Genomic DNA, 16,092 nt, shown 5'->3' on the forward strand with positions numbered 1-16,092 from the left:
ATCATCGGGGGCTAGGACGGTTGGGACGGACGGAGACCAGAGATCTCTGAAGCCAGGTTTTGGAAGTTGTGGTTTATTGCATAGGGTGTGGGTACAGGGACCTTGTTTGGAGCTGCCAGTCACAGCTCAGAGCAGGCCCAAAAGAGGAGATGGAAAGAGACGCCCAAAATGGATGCCCAAAAGAGGAGGGGAGTTCCCAATTCTATTCTTTGGACTCCTTCTGACAAGCTAGTACAGTCTGCTCTGACACTTGGACTTGTCTGCAAGCAGAGGGTATTGTTTCATCAAAGGAAGATTACCTTCAGCCGGCCATACCATTGTTTTCCAGTTGTTCAGTAACTAAGGCTTGGTATCTCAAAGCTTGCTTTCATTTCAATCTCACTTATAGTTTCGATATTCTCAAAATCTTTTGCCAGGAATTCATATTTATAAGGCTTTCATGTTTCATCTTCCCCAGCATCTGCTTCTTTTCATTTTCACCATCCTTGCCCTGAAGTTGGGGAACCAGAAAGGTTTGTCACAGCCACCCTCATTGTGACCTTTGGCGCCCGAACAGGGACCCTGACATTCAGTCATGTCAGCTGGGTTTAGCTGATGGATAGGCCAGTGCTCCTCGGGATTTTGGTTTTTGCTGGGCTGGCACATTCATCATTGCTTTGAGGGACCTTGGCCAGGATCTTCAGGGACAATGATGGTTGCACCTATGTAGGATTGCAGGTGGGTTTGGGGAAAGGCAGAACAATTATTGCCCATTTTGCCACTGTGTTTTTACGATATGAATCCACATCCCTTAACTGATTTGGAGTGTTCCAGTGGCTGTTCCACCTAAGGCAGAGAAAGAGAAAAATGGGCAGCTGGAAGTCCAAAGTAGAAAGGTGTGTATATGGATGCTTTAAGTTAATTCTCACTGATCATGACCAAGTATCTTCAAAGAACAAAATAAAATCAATTCTGAGGTGGATCATTAAAAATTTTCCAGGTGGCCGTGAGCCTGACCGTCCTCCCTCCATCTTGGCTCCTCCACTTCCTGCTACCACAACCTTCTATTCTGCCCTGAATGAACCTCCAGACTCCACCCCCATGACTGCAGGTCACGCCCCCACTTTCAATCATTCCACCTTCATCCTGGGCCATGCCTCCAGAAGACCAACCCTGAAGTCTGCCATCCTAAATCAAGGCCCTTCCTCCCCAACACCTGACAAAATGGCAGCGCCATTTACATCACCCTCCGGCAACAATATAACCCTATGCTCAAGGTACTAAGCCCAACTGTCACACTATTTCTAATCCAAATAATTCTCCTCCAAGTTATTCTTCCTCCCGAGAAGACAGTTTGGATTTCCCAGAACCACCCCACCCGTCAACCCCAGAAGATCCCCAGGAAAGGATCTGGAAAGAAGCATTGAAGGAAGGAGACTAGCAAATACTCACAAAACTCCTTGTGGCCCCTGTATATTATGAAAGAAGGGGGCAGAAACCCAGGTAACAGCCATTGGCTTCTGGGGAAATAAGGGAGCTGTGTCGGGCAGGTAAAGACCATAGGAAGGACTTACCTTGTTTTAATGGACTAATGAGGGCCATGGTTAAAGCACATGTCTTAACCCCCTATGATTTAAAATATATTATGACCATGTTGTTCTCACCTACAGAATACACCCTATGGGAAGGGGGATGGAAGTGTTTGCTGAATCAATTAATAGCAGACTATGCTAATAATGAGGCAAGGGCAGAATTGACAATCAACCATCTAGCTGGAGAAGGACAGCACAGCCTACCAGACGATCAACCAGTAGGTATCACCAGAGAAGTATGGGATGATACCAAAGAGATGGCTTTGAAAGCTTTAATCCAGGTATCGGATGGTAGCACTCCCAATTTGGACTACCTTGGGTGGCTGCAGCTAAAGCTTTAGGACAATCAGACCATCTTGGGTGCCTGTTAAGTAAGCAAACCAATGCTACCTCCCTCACATTGAGTGGCGTGCTCTCAGAGAAATAGACCATCAGACATGCCACCTTGCAGAACAGCGATAGAGTTTTAACTCTGGGCACATGGGCATGGCTGTGTAGACTCTGAGGGCATGTGTTGCATGAACCTCTCCAGCCACAGCGAGTCAATCCATAAGGGCATTACGGTACTGAAGAAAGGGTTCAAGAAGCTTCAAGTAGAAAACAATGACTGGGTCAAAAAACTCCCCCAATCCAAGGGACTAAAGGGTTGGATGATGTCTAGCTAAAAAAGGACTATTCATTCTCTTAGTGGTTGCTGTTGTATTGTTAATTGTCCCATGTTTGTTTGGATGCTTTTAGAAAGTCTTACAAAATTCTTTCAGTTCCATCTTTATTGTAAAACAGAAAGGGGGGAAGATACCCAACACAGGCTCCTCATGGACTCCTTGGAGGAGAGAACTGGAGGTCAGGATGGCACAAAAACCTCTCAGAGACTCAGTGTGGGCAAGAAAATCCTTAAAATTACATAAAAGTATTCTTAAATCCATAAAATACGTTAAAAATGTTGAGTATCTTTAGGCATTAATGAGCCCTGCTAAGTTTCAGTACAAAGTTCTCAAGGGACTCGTTAAAATAGATAATTGGGGGCATGATTGCACAAACCTCTCACAGAGTCAGTATTAAAAGGGAAACACCAAGTACCTTAAAATAACTGAAATACCCTGAGGTACTAATGAGCCCCAATGAGTGTTGTTACTGACAAAACCTCTCCAGGGAATAAATACAGCAGATAATTGGAGGCCATGATTGCACAAATCTCTCAGAGACTCCAAGGCAAAAGCCAAACTCAAAGTCCTTTGAAAAACCTGCAATCCCTTCAGGGAGCATTAAAGACCCCCCCAGGGCCATTGCTGAGTAAGGCTCCCCAGGGACTCCTTCCAGCAGATCCTTGAGGCCACTGGGATTTGGGTTAGGGGGGGATGCTGAGGGCAGGAAAAGGGGCTGACAGTGCCCAGCCTGGCTGGGGCTGTGCCAAGAGGCCCCAGGGCCTCAGGACAAGGTGTCTCCTCACAGCCCTTGGTGGCACAGACCCTGCTGCTGTGCCCCAGGGCACCAAGACCCTCCTGTCATCACTGCCTCCAGTTCTCTGCTCTACCTGGGGACACTTTCTCAGTTGTGTCCCTCAGTGGGACCCATTAAAAGTCCAAGAAACTTTGGAGTTGGATTCTGACTTGGAGTTCTGGAGAGGTTTCTTCAGTTCCTTCTCAGGGACTGATGTTCAGGGCCTGAGCAAAAAGGCCCAGAGGCTCATTAATGTCCTTGTGCTGTGTCTGTGCTGCTGAGCTGGGCTGGGCTCCTGGCACAGAGGCAGCTCCTGGTAAACAAGAAGAGCTTCAAAAGCACATTTCTCTTGATGAGCAGCTCTTCTGCCAGCCCAGCAGGGCTGGGGCACTGCCTGCAGCCACCCCGGGCACAGCACAGAGGCACAGAGAGCTTCAATCCGTCAGGGCTGGGAAGGTGCTGAGAAGTGCCTGGGGCAGAATCACTGCCAGCCCTTGGCACAGGAACCTCTGGCTGCAGGACAATGCAGCTGCAGCTCCTGGAGCCATCTCTTAAAGCTGCAACATCCCAATGCCTACAGACTCTGTGAGTACATTCTCTGATTGTCTCTTGTGCAGAGCAGCCAGGGGTGCCCAGGGCTGTCGCGCAGAGCAGGGTCCTGCAGCCCAGGGCGCTGCGCTGGATCAGGGACTCTGCTGGCTGCCAGGGACAGCTCTCAGTCAGCCCTGGCAGCTGCTCCCAGCACTGGAGGACAAGATCTTGGTGGGACAAACAGCTGGTAAGGTTTGGATGTGTTATCCTTGTGTGGTGGTGATGCTGCATTTTTCAGCACTGGTCCCAGCATGGCACTTAACTCCACAACATGTCCAAGTAGATTATACAGGGAGCACAGTGAGGAAGGGGTTGCATAAAAGGGGAAAACCTGCTTTATTAATCTACTGCTCTAGGTTGCCTGTATGTGAGAGAGCACATAGATATTTTTAATATCAGAATGATACTAAAAAAAAACAAACAAAATCTCCCAGATATGAATAAACCAGGAAGTGCAGAAATTACCCAAGCACCATTTAGAGGCAGCATCAGTGTTGCTTTTCCAGCCTCCTCAGGGTTGCTCTGACGTTGCAATCAGAGCCTGGAGAGCCAGAGCTGCCCCCGGGCAGTGCCAGAGCTGGGAGGGGTCTTCAGGGCAGAGCTGAGCCCCCAGGGCTGGGCTGGGCTCTGGCAGCACTGGCAGGGCCCAGCACTGGGCACAGGGAAGCAGCTGCTGGCAGGGACAGCTCCAGGCAGCAGAGCTCAGAGCAGGGAGAGGGGGGAAAGTGCCCCCAGGCTGTGCTGGGATATTTAAAGTCCTCTCGAAACCCAATGATTCCATGATTACTATTTTTACAGATCCCCATGCCAAGGCAGAGCAAATATCCAACAGCAGCTCCACCAGCCACTTCCTCCTGCTGGCATTGGCAGACACGCGGCAGCTGCAGCTCCTGCACTTCTGCCTCTTGCTGGGCATCTCCCTGGCTGCCCTCCTGGGCAACGGCCTCATCATCAGCGCCGTAGCCTGCGGCCACCACCTGCACACACCCATGTTCTTCTTCCTGCTCAACCTGGCCCTCACTGACCTGGGCTCCATCTGCACCACTGTCCCCAAAGCCATGCACAATTCCCTCTGGGACATCAGGAACGTCTCCTACACAGGATGTGCTGCTCAAGTATTTTTTTTTTGTTTTCTGGGCAGCAACAGAGTTTTATCTCTTGACTGTCATGTGCTACGACCGGTACGTGTCCATCTGCAAACCCCTGCACTACAGGACCCTCCTGGGCAGCAGAGCTTGTGCCCACATGGCAGCAGCTGCCTGGGCCAGTGCCTTTCTCACTGCTCTGCTTCTCACAGCCAATACATTTTCCCTGCCCCTGTGCCATGGCAATGCCCTGGGCCAGTTCTTCTGTGAAATCCCACAGATCATCAAGCTCTCTTGCTCCAAACATTATCTCAGGGAATTTGTCCCAATTGCTGTAAGTGTGTGTTTAGATTTTGGTTGTTTTGTGTTCATTGTTTTCTCCTATATTCAGATCTTCAAGGCCATGCTGAGGATCCCCTCTGAGCAGGGACGGTACAAAGCTTTTTCCACCTGCCTCCCTCACCTGGCTGTGGTCTCCCTGTTTCTCAGCACTGCAGCGTTAGCTCATCTGAAGCCCCCCTCCATGTCCTCCCCATCCCTGGATCTGGCCCTGTCAGTTCTGTACTCGATGGTACCTCCAGCCCTGAACCCACTAATCTACAGCCTGAGGAACCAGGAGCTCAAGGCTGCAGTGTGGAGACTGATGACTGGGTGCTTCCAGGAACATTAAACTGCTTTCCAATTTCTGCAAATCACTTGTAATAAAACTCGTTTTTGATACATTCTGTTGGTTTCATTTTGGAGGTTCTTTTTCTTTGTTTTATGTTTTTAATCTTGTCTGATACTCTTAGATTGGATGTGACCAACATGTGTTCTCGAGTTTTTATACTTTTAAGAAAGCATCATCCTAAAGTCATTAAGTACATCACAATAACTTATTATATTCATTAGAGCAAAGATCTTTGTATCAATATAATTAGCAAAAGTTTTACAGAAATTTAATAAGGTACGTATACACATTTATGCATGCACCTAGTCTAGCTTACAAAAATTTACATGTATCTTTTCAAATCTGTTCGCATGCTGATGCTTTGTCTTCTTCCTTGCTATGGATACACTCTAAAATCATCAATTGTTATTTCATCCATTACCGCAGCTTTTTTTGTAAGCTAGCTGTCAAGCCCTTCTGTATTTTCCACAGAGAAATGGCACTGAAAATGCCATTTGTCATTTTGTTTCTCTCCACACTCACTGTAGCACAGACTGTGCCAATGTGGGGCTGCACCCTCAGTGCTTCAAAGTAGCTAAAGGATGTCCCAGCAGAGTTTTCTGCAGATATGCCCTTTTGTTGCCTTCTCTGGAGCTGCAACAGCAATGTCTGTATGCAGAGCTGGGGGCAGATCAGTGCTGGCCCAGCAGCTGTGCCCAGCAGCAGCAGCACTTGGTGTTGTCAGTGCTGCTGCCGTGGCCCTGCCCCGCTGCCCTGGTGGCCCTGGTGTTGCTGTAGGGCCTGAGTGCTCTCGGGGCTGGGCACAGCCCTGGGGATGGCAGTGCCGGGGCTGCAGCAGGGACAGGCCATGGGCACTGCTGGGGCAGCGCTGACGCCTCAGGCCAGGGCCTGGGGGCTCCAGGCTCCTTGCCCAGGCTCTCTCAAGAACACACCCAGGCCAATGGTCAGCACAGAAAAGCCCCGTGAGCAGCCCCAGGCTGGCTGTGGGCAGGCTGGGGGCAAACAGCGTGGCTGGGGCTCTGCAAGGGCCCTGGGGCAGAGGGGAAGGAGCAGCAGAGCAGGGGCTGATCCATCTCCAGTGTGCTGGACAGCCCAGGGCAGTGTCCCAGAGCATCCTCATGCAGCTGCCAACAACATCCCCCCTCTGCATCCCTGGCCTCTCCCCCAGCTCACACAGGTGCCCCATCCTTGCAGGCACAGACACGGCAGCACTGGCTCAGCAGCCCCTGTTTGCATTGCACACAGCAGGCAGGAGCACCCCCATGCTGTTGGTGTGGGGACATGAACCTGAGGGAGCACAAATGCCATCAGCCCCTGGGCCAGCAAGGGCTGGGGGACAGCAGGGAAACCACTCAGCTTTGTCCTGGCCTCTGCAGTCAGCCTGAAAGTTTGTTCCCATCAGCTGGGAGTTTCCTGTGCCACTGCAGACACTGGTGGTCAGAGCCAGGGCTGCCTGGCAGCCACCCCCAAACTGCCCTGACCATTTCCCTTACTTCACCTTTGCTTTCTGTACTCTTTGCTTGTACAAATTTGTTCCTCTTGCCCATCTCTGTCCCCTCCCCTGCAAACAGCCCATCCCTGTTTGCCCTTTCCTCTCTGGCCCCACTCCCCACTGCAGTTCCTGACCTGGTCCCATGGGAACGTCCCTTGGGCAGCAGGATCATCCTACAAGTGCTGCAGGAATTGTCTGCAGGCTCTTGCAGTGCCTGGTGCTGCTCCCTTGCCAGAGGCACCCCAGGCCAGGGGGGCACATCTGGGCTGCTGTGTCTGGCTCTGGGGCTCCCTGTTCTGGGCAGTGAGGAGGAGCTGCAGAGGCTCTGCAGGACTGACAGGATGGGCTTTGGGGCTGGCAGGAGAAGCTGAGGGGCCTGGGCTGCTGGAGCTTCTGAAGAGGAGGCCCAGGACTCATTGTGCAACTGCTCCAAGGGTGGTTTCAGAAAATCACAGAATCACTCAGAATGGAAAAGACCTTGGAGAACATCAAGTCCAACCTGTGCCCTGACACCAGCTTGTGTCCCTGAGCCTCCACTTCTCACCAATAAAAAACCCAAGCTCCCTCAACCACACCACACAGGACTTGTTCTCCAGACCCTTCCCCAGCCTTGTTGCCCTTCACTGGAAATGCTCCAGCCCTTCCATGTCCTTCCTAAATTAGGGGGCCGAGAACTGGACACAGCATTTAAGGGGCTGCCCAACCAGTCCTGAGCACAGGGGAAGAATCCCTGCCCTGCTCCTGCTGGCCACACCATTCCTGAGCCAGGCCAGGAGCCTTTGGCCTTCTTGCCCACCTGGTCACACTGTTGGCCCATGTCCAGCCTGCTGTCCATCAGTCCCTGCAGGTCCCTTTCTGCCTGGTTGCTCTCCAGCCACTCTGTCCCCAGCCTGTAGCACTGCAGGGGTTGTTATGGCCAAAGTGCAGGACCCAGCACTTGGACTTGTTAAACCTCACCTTGTTGGATTTGGGCCCTGGATCCAGCCTGTCCAGGGCCCTGTGCAGAGCCCTCCTACCCTCCAGCAGATCCACACTCACACCCACCTTGGTGTCATCTGCAGATTTGCTGATGCTGGACTCAGTCCCCTCATGCAGATCATCAGTGCAGATACTGAAATCCACGCTGGCTGTCTCTGATCCCTCAGCCATCCTGTGGGTGCCCTGTGATGGCACTCAGGGTGATCTGCTCCATAACCTTGCCGGGCACCCAGGTCAGGCTGACAGGCCTGGAGTTCCCCAGATCCCCCTTCCAGCCCTTCTTGGGGATGGGCTCACACTGGCACCTCCAGTCCTCTGGGACCTCCCTGCTGAGCCAGCACTGATGGTAAATGATGGAGAGCAGCTTGGGGAGCTCATCCATCAGCTCCCCCACCCACTTGGGATGGATCCCATCTGTTCCCAGAGACACCTGTGAGCATCTGAGTGGCTCAGCCAGTCCCCAGCTGCTTCCTCCTGGATTACAGGGGGCTGTTCTGCTCCCTGTGCCCATCCACATGCTCAGGAGAACTCTTGTTCTGAGGACAACCTGTCTGATTTTTCAAAATTAAGACAAGGAAGCGGTTAGGTACCTCAGCCTTTCCCTCATATTTGGAAACCGTATCTCCCCCAATAATGAATGGATATTGGCCTTGTACCTCCTTTTGCTATTAATGTACTTATAGAAACATTTTTATTATCCTTCACAGATATGGCCTGGTTAAGCCTTAAGCTTTCACCTCTCTAACTTTCTTTCTGCATGACCTAACAACATCCTTACACATTTCCTGAGTTACCTGCCTCTCTGTCCAAAGGTGATGCACGTTCTGTTTTGTCCCAAGTTCCTACAAACGGCCCATCACATACAGAATGTCACCTGTTGGGTAAAGCACGCCTCAGAGGAGGAAAATACAAGAGTCTATGAATTAAAAGAGGGAAAGCAAGCTAGGAAAGTAAAAGAAGAAGGAGAGGCTGGGAAGGCTGACAAAAACTGGGACCTCCTTGACCACTTACTTCCTCCTACCCTTGCAGTACCTCAAATCCTTCCTCCAATTCCTCTTGCTGTGGACACAGTTCCTTCTCCTCTCCCAGCTGTCATTCCTTTACCACCTCCTAACCCAGTTATACCTCCAACACCTTCCCCTCTACCCTCTCCTTACTCTCTTTACCCTTCACTACTGTTCCCTTACCTCAACCATCTCATGCACCCCTAATTCACCAGCAGGTTCCTGCTCTGCCTCCCCCAGCACAAATGAGAAGCCAAACAACATCTCAGAATCTCATGCCCAAGAGTGAAGTTAACCAGTCAGCCTCCACAGCTGATGTTGTAACACCCGGTCCAAAGTGGGTAAAGTGGAAAAATTGTTCCCCCTCAGAGAAGTTCCCATGTGCAGGGTGGCCAGTGAGATTGGCCAGTAGGAATAGCAAATCAAATTAATCCAGTTTTAGCCCCCAATATTTATACATGGGGAGAATTGAACTCCATCTTTAACATCCTATTTTCCCCAGAAGAGACTCGAATAATAAGAACTGCAGGAATGAAAATTTGGGAGCAAGAAAACCAACCCAGGCCCCCAGGTGACAAAAAAAAATGCCTTTAGTGGAGCCTGACTGGGACCCTAATCAAGAAGAGGGGAGAAGGAACATGAGAGATCACAGGTCCCTGATGACCAGAGGGATAAAGAATCAGTCCCTAGAGGGAGTAATACCAGGTTAGCATTTGACGGCACCCAGGAACAAGATGAGACCCCAGCACCATGGCTTAATAGGCTAAAGCAAAACTTCCAGATTTACTCTGATGTTGACCCAGACAGCCCAGAAGGCCAATCTTGGGTTCCCTGCAGTCGGGGATGACCCCAAGAATCCTTTTTTCTCAGCCTGATGTTTCCAAGAAGGAGTCTGAATTCTTCGGCTCTGGTTTCCAAGGTTCTTTATTGTTTCTTATCTATAACATTTTTTCTCTGGCCTGCCGAGATGTTTTTAGCAGGTCAGACAGAGGCACACTCCCCATCCCAGGGCTGGTGTCTACATTTTATACTATGAACTACGTGTACTTTATTTATCATTATTTCCCAATACCTATCACCTATGTTAGACAGTCTACTTCTACTCTAAACCAATCCTAAAATGCCACCATCACCAAGAACATGGAGACTAAGAAGAAGAAGGAAGAAGAATAGGACAACACCCAAGTCCCTCCATCTTGCCTCCTAGACCTCTATATAAAAATCCCCAAAATACCGTTTTATACCCTCTGACAGATTCATTATCATTCTACTTAAATTTTGTGACTTGTAATTCTTCATACAAGGGTGGTAATTTGCTCCATGGGTTAAGATCAAAATCCCAGGCATCTTTGGCTTCCTGCCAGGGCTCCCCAGCCCGCTGCCAGGGATCCCCAGCCCCCTGCCAGGGGCACATGTCCTCCAGGGCACCCAGAGGTGTGTCCTGGGTTCCGACAGGCCAAGTCCTTCTCAAGGTACAATTTGTCACTACATCAAGATATCAGATGAAAGTTAGAAAGAATAGAGGACTGGCAGGAAAAAAATATTAATGAACTGCTGTGAGAAGCCATAAGAGTATATATAGGAAGAGAAGAAGAAAAGACAAAAAATAAAAATTAAAATTATGGCAGCCATAGCCAGAGAAAGTGTGGGAGCCAGTAGAAATACACGCCAGTAGAACCACTTAGAAGAGACAAAGGTTTTATTGGACCAAAAGGGGCGAGGGCTCTACTCAGTGACAAATATTGTTATTACTGTGGAGAGAAAGGACACCTAAAGAGAAATTGTAAGAAACTCCAATTAGATGAAACCATAGCCTGGGAGCAAGAAACTCTAGAGAAAAACTTAAGAAGAGATGAGAGGTATGCGGAATAAGTTCTATGCCCTGGAGAATTTAATGAATCATCTAGAAGAGCCCTTTGTAAATTCCGAGATTGGTCCCCAGAATGATGAATTTGAATTTTTAGTTGATACCAGAGCAGACAAGTCATGTGTGACTAAAATACCAACAGGAATCACAGTCGGTATGAAGGTCTGCAAAGTACAATGGGCCAAAGGAGAACCATTTGAGGCCCAGATTATAGAAGATGTAGAAATTAGATGAAATTCAAGAGTGTCGAGCTAAGTTCATTTACATCCCCAAGTTAGGTTGTAATTTATTAGGACATGATTTACAAATCAAATTGAGAACTGGAGTAATGCCAAAAGAAGGAAAAATGGTAGTACAAATAATGGTCTTAACAAAGGGAGACATAGATGAAATCAACCCAAATGTGTGAGCAGAGGAGGGAAAATTGGTTGTTTGAATAGTTCACCAGTAGAAGTAGAGCTCCAGAAAGAAATCTCCGCCATTTGGGTAAGGCAGTATCCAATTTCCCCAGAGGGAAAGCAAGGACCAGCCCCAGTAATTGACCAGCTATTAAAGGAAGGATTTTAGCACCATGCATGTCTCCACATAATACTCCCATACTAGCGTTGAGAAAAGCTGATGGAAGGTATCAATTACTACAAGATTCAAGAGAAGTTAATAAAAGAACGGTTGCGAGGCACCCGGTAGTACAAAACCCGTATACATCGTTTGAAGCCAAGTACCTGAGGAGCATGCATGGGTCTCTGTCATGGATTTAAAGGATGTCTTCTGGGCATGTCCCCTGGCTGAAGAGTGCCAGAACTGATTTGCCTTTGAATGGGAGAACATTTAAAAGAAAAGAAAACAGCAACGAAGGTGGACACATCTTCCCTAGGGGTTTAAAGAACCCCCAACCTTTTTGGCAAGCTTTAGAAGAAGTCCTAGAACACTTTAAACCTGAGAATGGGGTGCCTATTTTACAATATATTGATGATTTACTTGTATCTGGGTGAGAACAAGACAAAGTTAGAAGTTCTAACATACTAGCATCTAAATTTCTTAGGGGGAAAAAAGGCCTAAAAGTATCACAAAAGAAACTGCAATTTGTGGAACAAGAAGTAACATATCCAGGACATATAATGGGCCAAGGGTATAAAAGGTCAAGCCCCAAGAGAATTTTGGGAATTCCGTCCATCCCTGCCCCAAAGACCAAAAGAGACGTTAGAAAATTACTAGGTTTATTTGGGTATTGCAGATTATGGCTTGATCAGTATACTAAAAAGTGTTAAATTTCCATATGACAAATTGATAGACTCAGGGCCTGCAACCTGGACCTCAAATGACGAGGAACAGCTTCGGAATCTGAAAACTAAATTGTCCCCTGCCCCTGTACTGAGCCTACCAGACCTTATAAAGAACTTTGACCTATTGGTAAACGTGGAAGAGGGGACAGCTTGCGGAGTCCTTACACGGGATTGGGGAGGATTCAGGAAGCGGTCGCATCTCTCTCCAAGTTACCAGATCCAGTAGCCAGAGGGTGGCCAGCCTGTGTGCAAGTGATAGCGGCAACAGCCACCCCAACAGAAGACACACAGAAACTAACCTGAAAGGGGAAGATCCAGGTTCATACCCCACACAATGTGAAAGATGTTTTAAGTCACAAGGCCCCTCAGTGGCTAACCGACGCCCAAATACTAAACCATGAAGTCATCCTAATAAGTACCACGGGCCTCGAATTAGTCACTTCAAAATGTTTAAATCCAGCCCAGTTCCTCATGGGAGAGCTGTAAACAGACCTGGATCGTGATTGTTTAGAAATTATTGAAATGCAGACTAAAGTGAGAGAAGATTTAGAAGATGACTCCTTCCCATATGTGAGAATTTTATTTACAGGTGGATCATCACAAATGGTAGCCAGTAAACAGGTCTCAGGGTCTTCAATCATAAATGGGCAGAACATGCAAGTTCAGGAAATGGGAAAGCTACCCTCAAATTGATCTGCCCAGTGCTGTGAAATCTATGCCCTGAAGAGACAGCTAGATTTACTAGAAAAAGATAAAGGAACAATCTATACTGACTCCCAGTACGCATTCGGAATTGTCCATACATTTGGAAAAATATGGGAAGAATGGGGGTACATAAATTCTAAAGGCAAAAATTTAATACATTAAGAGATAAGAAAATTAGTACTAGAGTTCCTAAGGAAACCAATAGAGATAGCCAAAGGTCACATAGAAGGTCATCAAAAAGGAGACACCCTTGAAATAAAGGGAAATCATTTAGCTGATCAAGTAGCAAAAGAAGTAGCCTTGGACCAAGGTAGACCAATTAAAATTCTTAAGATAGAGGGAACACCTAGTAGAGAAAGAAAAGAGGAAAGACCCATCTTTGACGAGAACGAATTAAGAGAGTTAGAAAAGATGAGAGGACAGCAAAAAGAAAATGGAGAATGGTGGACCCCTGATGGATGGCAAATTTTAAATAAAGCTCTAGCCCGAAAGGTGATGACAGAGTTATATGAGTTGACCCATTGGGGAATATAAGGCTTATGTGACCACTTTCCAAGGGATCAAATGTGCATGGGAGTACCTAACATAGCAAAGGCAGTTACCAAGGGATGTTTAACTTGCCAAAAAATCAATCAGAAATTAATGAGAAGAGTACTGTCTGATCTGGGGGAAGAGAGTTGGCCTTGCGGCCGTTCCAAAGCGTGCAGGTAGACATCACAGAAATGTCCCCTGTCCAGGGACACAGACACTTATTAGTGACCGTGGATCACCTCACCCATTGGGTAGAGGCGTTCCTGACCAAAACAGAGACAGCCCAAGCAGCCACAAAAGCAATCCTAGAAAACATCATTCCCCAATATGGGTTGATAAATAATATTGGTTCTGATCAATCTCCACATTTTGCTGCCAAAGTCTTACAACAAGTTGTTGAAGCCCTGGGAATGAAATGGAGGTTGCGCAACCCATTGGCATCCCCGGAGCTCCAGAGGAGCAGAAAGAATTAATAAAACCATCAAAAACACGTTAACTAAATTAGTTACAGAAATCCAGATGAATTGGCTTAAATGTCTACCCTTAGCACTGTTACAAATAAGAACAAGGCCTCAAACAGGTATAAGAGTCTCACCTTATGAAATGATGTTTGGACTCCCCTTCTTGAGAACCCCGTATAGCACGGGAATTTATCCAGAAGGAGAGACAGCCACCCAAAAATAGGTAAAGGCCATAGGAAGGAGATTCAAAGATCTTAGGAAAAAGGTCCTTCAAACCTCTCCCTTAGACACTAAGGGACATAACATCAATCCAGGAGACTGGGTGTTAGTTAAATCATGGAACTCTGCACCTTTAACCTCTAAGTTTGAAGGCCATTTTCAGGTCCTACTCACCACCAATACAGCCATACAACCCAAGAGAAGGGGTGGACACATATAACCCAGACTAAAGGACCTGCACCACCTCCCACTGAAGAGTCAAATCCAACCACATCCCCTACTAAGCTTTCTAATGAATGGATTGTGACTAATCACTCAGACAATCTAAAGCTAACCCTCCAGAGGAGACCTAAAGACTTGGAGACTGTCTATAGTCAAAAACTTGTTAAGAACTGTTTAAATAATCAAAACTTGTTAAGAACTGTTAAAAATTGCAGTTAATGTTATTTATATTTTACTTTTGAGTTTGAAAAGCAGATACTTTCCTGTTGCATTTATTATTAGTTAGTGTTTATTAATGAATGTACAGTTTTTAGTTTGTGTTGGAGCCTTTGCTTGTTTTGGTGTCTATTGTGATTTTGTAGGATTAGGCGTAAGAGTAAATACCTCGTTATTTGTTTGGAGTATTTTTTCTATAATTTTGGATACCGATAATTCTTAAAGTCATCTGATCATTGAGTTCAAGGGTTTTAGGTCATGTTTTTGTGTGAAGAAGTTTAAATACCCCAGTTAACTCCAATCTTAGTGTACAAACCAATCTCCTATAAAACATCCCTCAGGGCAAAAATAAATTAGTAAAGAAAAGTCAAATGTGTTGACACTGAGAGAATAAAAACTCTGTACTAAAACCAACGAGCTCTTCTGTAGGAGAAAAGCATAACCAGGAGGCAAGGCTGGGTGAGTCTACAGTCCGCCTAAAAACAGCCACTCCAATCACTGGGTGCAGCTCAGTAGTTGTAGAGTTTAGGGAATGCCTCATACCAGATTCCTGGGAATGCTCTTACTGATCTAACTTGTTTAACAACATGCTGGGAAGTCAGAAGAGCCCATGTGCTAAATGTTACTACCCCCTTTACAGAGGGGAAGAAACCGGATCTTTAATACGAGTACATACAAATTTAAATCTAAACTGTGTCAACCTCTCTCTGTTAACAACCTGCCAAGGGTACGGGAACACTTATTTGATTTCACAAAATATAGAATGACTGCAATGACTGCTTGGGAAGCATCCTATAGGAGATGCTTGGCTTTGCTTTGAACGTAAGTCCAGTCAAAAAGGCACAGCAGACTTAATAAAAGAGAAAGAAGTAACAACATCAGTAAATGAGAAAGAAGACCTAGAAACATCTCGTGGGAAAAACTTGTTCATAGATTTAGTGGAAAAGATCAGGAAAGAGTTACATTTAACTTATTGCTGGATCTGTGGAAATACATAAATGGCCGAAGTCTGGCCTTGGGAAGGGATCAGCTTAAGACCAATAGAAATCTTAAAATGGACACAAACAAGACAAAAGGTACCAGCTATTGGACAAAGAGGAAAAGAATGGTGGGAATTGAAGTCTAAAATAATTGGAGAAGAGTAGTGTATATCTACGAATGGGAAAATGTATAAAATGTATAAATTTATAAAACCCCAGTAGGAGAAATATCCTGTAAGAGATATTTAGAAATAAAACATCCAGTAGCTGGGTAGGTCCCTAGAGAACCCAATAAATACTGGAAGTATTATTTAATATTTATATATTGGATAAATAAATATTATTTATTAAATAATAAACAATACCATTTTAATTTATTAATTTAAATGTTTATTAAATAATGAATAATATTATTAATTTATTAAAATATTATACATTAAACAATAAGAAGTAATATTAATTTATTAAAATACTATTTTAATATATAATAATAATAAAATAATATTATTATATATTAATGTTATATATAATATTAATATTATATATATTATAATACATATTATATTATATTATATTATATTATATTATATTATATTATATTATATTATATTATATTATATTATATTATATTATATTATATTATATTATATTATATATATAATAATATATAATATATATACTAATATATATATTATAATTGTATAATATATTATGTATTATATATAAAATAATATTAATTATATATAAGATATATAATTATATATTATATAATATATA

Source organism: Melospiza melodia, unplaced genomic scaffold (assembly GCF_035770615.1).
Source record: "Melospiza melodia melodia isolate bMelMel2 unplaced genomic scaffold, bMelMel2.pri scaffold_28, whole genome shotgun sequence".
Taxonomy (NCBI): Eukaryota; Metazoa; Chordata; class Aves; order Passeriformes; family Passerellidae; genus Melospiza; species Melospiza melodia.